Genomic DNA, 7095 nt, shown 5'->3' with positions numbered 1-7095 from the left:
TTGTTGAATAAAGTTGTTATTTTTGTTTTCTTTGCGTACAAAAAGTATTCTCGTCACTTCATAACGTTACAGTTGAAACACTGATGGCAGATGGACTATTCTGAAAATGTCTTTCATACTTTTCTGGACCTTGACAGTGTAACTTACTTTGCAGTCAATGGGACAGTCAAAAGCCTCTCGGTTTCAAATTCAAAATATTTTTAATTGTGTTCCGAAAACGAACGAAACTTTTACGGGTTTGGAACCACATGGGGGTATGTGGTATGTGTATGTGTGTGAGAGATCAGGAAGACTTTGGCTTATTCGCTACTCAAATGTTATACCTATCTATTCAATACTGTAGAATACTGCAATAAGTTTAGTATACCACCCATATTAGTCAAACATTTTTAATTTTTTTTAATATATTTATTTATGTTATTATTATACCCTCACTGGGGGCTAAGCCCCCCTAAAATGAAAATGCTAGAATCACTACCCACTTTTAGTCATTCATTCATGATACACAGTAAATGGCATTCAATGGTAAACAGACTTGTGTGATGATTGACATGACAGAATGATCAAAACTAACATTTCGAGCTTTGGTTTGATTATGCACATCCAGCTCAGTCAATATCAGCTTTGTCCCTAACTTTCTTTCCATGCACTCTGCAAAAAGTCTTAATGCTGCAAATGTGTTTGTGACTTAAAAAGCATTCTCAGGTAAGCAAAGGTGTGTGTTAAACTGTTTTTTCTTTGTCACTCATACATGAAAATAGATTTTCAATTTCTAAGAAAAATAATAAATTACCTTGAATTTTATAGATTTTCAATCAATTTCAAATTCAAAATTCTGTGGTTAAAATTCAAACTCATGAAATGGAGCCATTCTTTAAATTCTGATTCTTCATCAAGGCTGTACCATGATTTATTATTTAAAAATAACACTATGATATGGGTTAGATATCATAATGGGGACAAAAAAATTTATTACCTGTTTGGAAAACTAACATTTAATTTAATACAACTAAAGCTATTCAGAACAAATGTGTATTTTTTTTAAATAACAAATGATTTATCAAATGCAAAAAATATGAGAAAAATTAGATGTATGTAAGATGTAATGAGATGAGATGTAAAAATGAGATGTATCTAACAGCAGGGATTTTTTTTTTAGTTACATTAATACGTGTAATTGGCTCTTTTACACAGGTGTGAATAAAATGGAGGGAGTGACATGAAGGATCTGACATGATCTTATGTGTTTGACAGAGACTGTGGTATTATATTATGTCTACTAGTTTAGTCAGAATGGAACATCAAAACCTGAACTTCTTGTATTCACCTATTATGGCACAAAAGAGACACAGAAGTCTAATGTAGATTCAAAACTCTCTATCGAAATCTCCAACAGTCAGTGAACAAAACCATGTGATTTTGAAGATCTCCTCTGCTGCTGTATCAGACTCTGCTCTGTACTACTGTGCTCTGTACTACTAATGATACTGTACAGAAAACATTCTCCACTTGCACAGTGAGAGACAAAATGGAAAGAGACACAAAAACAAAGACTGACAGAGAAACAGTAAACTCAAGCTGTGAAATCTTAATATGTAAAGAGAATCAATAGGTAAAAAAAAAAAAAAGTAAAAATCAATAAAACTTGAAAAGTGAAAGTAGCATCATAATACAGTTAATTACATTAGAGTCATATAAATGGTTTACGTTTCAATCACAAAGCGCCACAAGGCGGCAATGTTCTCAAACCCTCATTAGGAACTGAAGTTACGGATGACATTTTTAATACTTCTACAACATTTTTATATTTTCATGCTCATGAGGACAGAGATGAACACTTTTATTTATAAAATAGTAGTAGTGGTAGTTATTTTTATAATAGTAGTAGTAGTTTTAGTAATAATTATTATAATTTTAATTGTGATAAATGCTTCACATGATAAAATTTACATGAAAGTTATTTTTGGGTCACCCTTCTAATAATAAAATATATAAATATAAATCTTGCTATAATCTGAAACATTTATCACACATTACACCATTATTTTTTGGTAATTTTTCTAAACAAATAACAATGGTCCTCCACTGGTTTCACACAGAGATCAGGAAGTTCCTGAATGTCTTGATAACTGAACAGCAGAAAGCTTCAGTAACACACAGTCAGAGCACTGAGAGAATCAACACACAACTGATCTGATCATATTCACCATGAACAAATACCTGCTGCTGCTGCTTTTCATTATGGCATCAGGTGTGGCATTTATGATTACTTCAGATCTTTTAGCAACAACTTTAAATCCCATATAAAACACTGGATGGTATTTTACTGGTTTCCTTTTTCAAAACAATTGCAGAATAACTTTATTGTTAGAATGTTTAAAATGAGAAACAATGAGTTAATATTGTGCTTAATGTTTGCAGATGTGACAGCAGCGTACAAAATTGAGCCAAACAGAAGGACCAATATGATCAAAACAGAAGGAGAGTTTGTAATGCTGAGCTGCTCATATGAGTCAGACAGTGAAAATGTACATCTGTACTGGTACAGACAATATCACAGCATAGAACCTCAATATTTATTAAATCAAGGTGCTCGATCAAGCATAACAAGGCACATCTCTGATCCTAGATTCCAGTCAAGCACTTCTCGCATTTTCACTGAACTCATTATTACCAGTGTGACTGTGTCAGATACAGCTCTCTATTACTGCGCTTTAAGAGTTCAAGCCCAGTGACATAAAACATGAAACAAGTCGTACAAAAACTACAAGCCATTTTCACTTTGAAGCTGTTATTATGAAAACCAAATCAAAACCTCAATGTGAGATAATAACTGCAAACACCTGCATGGGGTTGAGGAAAGAAATGTTTTATAAAAAGAATAAAAAAGAAAACAAAGCTTTTCAGTAAGGTGCAATTTCAAAGAACAGTACAACACCTAAAATAAAAAGTAATAAATGTACTTTCACTTGCCTTATGGCTAACACGTTTAGCATTATGTGACTTTATTTCAGGTGTGTAATGCTTGCAAGAATCCAAAAGAGGGCAATATCTCTCAGTATCACACTAACAGAGAGGTTTCCTTTAAGTTTTCACAAGCTCCTCCTCCTATTATGAAAGCAAATCTGCCTTAATAAATAATTTCTTTTGACTTCATTGTCAATTTGAAACAGATAATGAGGTGGCTGAGGATTATATTTCTATTTGCACTATTCAGTCTTGGTATGTATTTCTACACATTTTAAGCAGTTAGATAAATATTTGTATAGATTGTTTGTTGATATGGATTTTATACACAAAAAATCATATCTACATCAAATATTCTTATTCAAATAATCCTTATAGAGTGCAGATCAGAAGACAAAGTTGATCAGCCAGACAAACATGTGACTACAGCTGGAGGAAAATCAGTGACATTAAATTGTATATATACGACAACTTCAGCACAACCATACCTCTTCTGGTACATCCAGAGAGCAAATGACCTTCCTAGATACATCCTGAGGAGAGAAAAGTTTGGAATTGGAGAAAATGGCACTGAGTTTCATGAGAGATTTCACTCTGAAGTGTCATCAAATTCAGTTCCACTGACAATCAAGAATCTGCGTGTGTCTGACTCTGCTGTGTACTACTGTGCTCTGAGGCCCACAGTGAGAAAACTCAAGGCAAACCACATACAAAAACACATGAACTGAATCGCAGTCAAGAAATTAGAATGCGTTTCTCTTGTTCAGAATATGAAATGTTGCCTTTGCTTTTGAATACTCATTTTATACACAAAATTCTATTATAAAAAATTAACAATTAAATACAAATAAATGTATTATACAGTATACCACAACCTATGGATGAAAGTGAACAGATGCAGGAAGTTCAGAGAGGATGAAGTTCCTGTGTGTGTTTGTGACTGATCTGCAGTGACTTACAGCTCAGAGCACTGAGAGCCTCAACAGAGAACAGAACTGATCTGATTGAACATGGACAGATGCTTCATACTGATTCTCATTGTGGGAACAGGTACATAATTTATTGAATAATTAATGAAAATCTGTAAATAAATAATTTCAGTTTGTTTTAAAACGTTTTTTTTTTTTTTTTTTTTTTTGTAAAAGTGCTGTAAAATGTGTTTGCAGTAGTATTTTTGTCAACATTGCTTTCACAAATCAAAAATCAGATTATTTGTTCTTATTGTTAACAGGTTTGGTGACTGGAGACAGCATTGAGCCAGATAAAGGGAGAGAAAAAAACTTTCAAGAAAGAGAAACTGTCAAGCTGAGCTGCTCATATACTACAAGTAGTGAATATGTTTGGCTTTACTGGTACAGACAATATCCCAATGGAGAACCACAATATTTATTGCTCAAAGGTGCACGATCAAGGAGCTCTGATAAACACACCTCTGATAATCGGTTTCAGTGGGATGCTGAGTATTTATTAAATGAAATTGCTTTTTCTGATTTTAGTCTGTTATGTTCAGCTCTCTATTATTGTGCTCTTAGAGTAGGAGCCCAGTGATATAAAACATGAGACATGTCATACAAAAACCTGAAGCTCTTTTCACTTTGAAAATATCTAGTGAAAACCACGATCAAAACCAAAATCTATCAAGCCCTCAATGTAATAAAATATGTGGTCACACCTGTGTAAGACTGATTTAGGCTTTTGTTATAAGGCATACATGTAAAAGAGAATCTTCATAAAAAGAATGATTAACATTATGTCCAGATATCATGTATGTGACTGTTTATTTAAAATACTTTTTGATATTTAAAAACTATGACAGAGTCAATAAACTAAAATGAACAGTAGTGATCATGCAATCATTATTATATTGCTTTCAAGATTTCATGCAAATGAATGATTTCAATATAATTTTGTAATAGTGTTTTCTTGATTTAAGGCTGTGGGAAGTAGAATTGTCTTCCAAAATGGACAACTGTATAACATATCATTTATGCTTAACACTGAGGCAGATAAATAGTTTCAAGTGATAGTATGCTGTTGTGAGTAAAGCCCAAAATAACATTCAAAATATGATGGAAGAAAAACACTAAATACTCTACCTTATTTAAAACAACATTCATGTTTTGACAAAATCTTTTCAATTAATGATGTTACACCCCCTCAAATGCAGGAACATATCATTATAATAATCCCATTCCCATTCTTAAATAAGGATGACAGATCAAATTTTGTTTGTTTGTTTGTTATTTGTTCTGAATCAAAGTATCTTTCTGACATTTACATTATCACAATTCTTCTAGGTCACTTAGATCAGGCAGCCTTGGATTGCTCTCTGTGTGTAGATCAAGGTTAAAACATCGTGGAGACCGAGCTTTTGTGACAGTAGGCCCCAAACTCTGGAATAGCCTACCGGTATCAATCCGAATGGTGTCATCACTTTCCTCTTTCAAATCAAATCAAACATTTCAAGTCAAAACACATTTGCTTAGTGTAGGTTTACAGTAGGTGTAGGTGTAGTTCAATGGAAATTGAGATGTCTTTTAAAATTATGGCAGTTTAATGCCTACAAAAACGACTCGTAGGTACTACAACGAGTTACCTCCCGTGTTTGTGATGTCACAAACCCTGATAAACCCTCCCCCCAGGAACACGCAACGAAGGGGGCGAGGCCATGCTGCGCTGCTTTAGAGAAGAGGAAGAGAAAACTAAGGGTGCACGTAAAAATCTATTCATATATGAATCACGATTCTGTCTTCTAACGATTCTAATGTATTCACAAGTTTCAAAATCAATGTTCTAAAGCAGGGTTCTTAATACTGTTCCTCGCGTCCACTGCTCTGCACATGCTCTGCATCTCTCTCTCTCTCTCTCTCTCTCTCTCTCTCTCTCTCTCTCTCTCTCTCTCATTCAGATCATCAGTTCAGCTCTGTTCCATTTATACACTTATTTTCACATAGCTATAAGAAGTGTTATACATGGATGCACATGCAGTTGCCGTACTGTATTAAAGCTTTAATCAGGATAAAACTGTATATTAAAAGCTACCAGAAGTAGTAGCATTCACAAATAACAGCGTATCTAAAAGTAAGTAGTGTTATTTTATTCAGTTGTGTTATTATTTTGATTCTTTTAAACAAAAAAATAGGAAAGTATGCTTTTAGTTTACTTTTTATGTACTCCTCATAAATATACCTAAAATGATATTTAAGTATACTTGGCATACTTACAAAAAGACAGAATTTCCAAAAAAACACAAGTGAAGAAGAAAAAGAAACAACAGATACTAACACATGCAATCTTACACGATCATCTGACATGAAACAGCATCAAAACTGTAATGTTATGGAATAAAATGTCGACCGATGAAGAGGTAATAATTACAGTCAAGCTTTGGGGTGTATGTTCAGATATTCATATAATAAAATATATACAAATTCAAACCTAAATAGGGACATAGTAGTATACTTGAAGTATGATGTAAAGTTCATTTGAAGAAAACTTATGAGTATACTTGCAGTATAAAACTACTAAACTAGTAGTTTACTGAGAGTATACTTCAAAGTGAACAAAGTATTTATTTAGTAAACTATCAGTAGATTCAAGATTCAAGATTCAATATTTTTATTTGTCACATACACAATTATAAAGAGCATATATAACCAGCAGTGAAATGTGAGTCAGGTCCGCTCCATGGACAGTGCAATTATTAAAGAATACAACTCAGATGAAAATATACATAAATATAGCTGTGAAAGAATGAAATAAAAGTAAACAGTAAAAATATAAGAATAAAATATATATATATATAAAGATGTAAACTGTAGAATTAAATATAGAATGGAAAATAATGTGCATGAAAGTACACTGTAGTCTTAAATATTAAGATACCCAGGGAAGTACAAGAGGCAATGTGCATATGTGCATTATACTGTAGTCTTAAATATTAAGATAAACAGGAATGTGCAAGAGGCAAATGTGCACTTATAAGTATACCTATAAGTTCACTTTTAGTATAATTGCAGTACAAACTACAAACATAGAGGTAAACTAGCTCTGTACTCAAAGTTTGCTACTGTTATACTTAAAGTATACTTAAAAGTATACTTTTATATACTAGAAAGTGGGCCAATT

The sequence above is a fragment of the Cyprinus carpio genome, chromosome A2 (assembly GCF_018340385.1).
Source record: "Cyprinus carpio isolate SPL01 chromosome A2, ASM1834038v1, whole genome shotgun sequence".
Lineage (NCBI taxonomy): Eukaryota > Metazoa > Chordata > Actinopteri > Cypriniformes > Cyprinidae > Cyprinus > Cyprinus carpio.
This window is presented reverse-complemented; position numbering follows the sequence as displayed.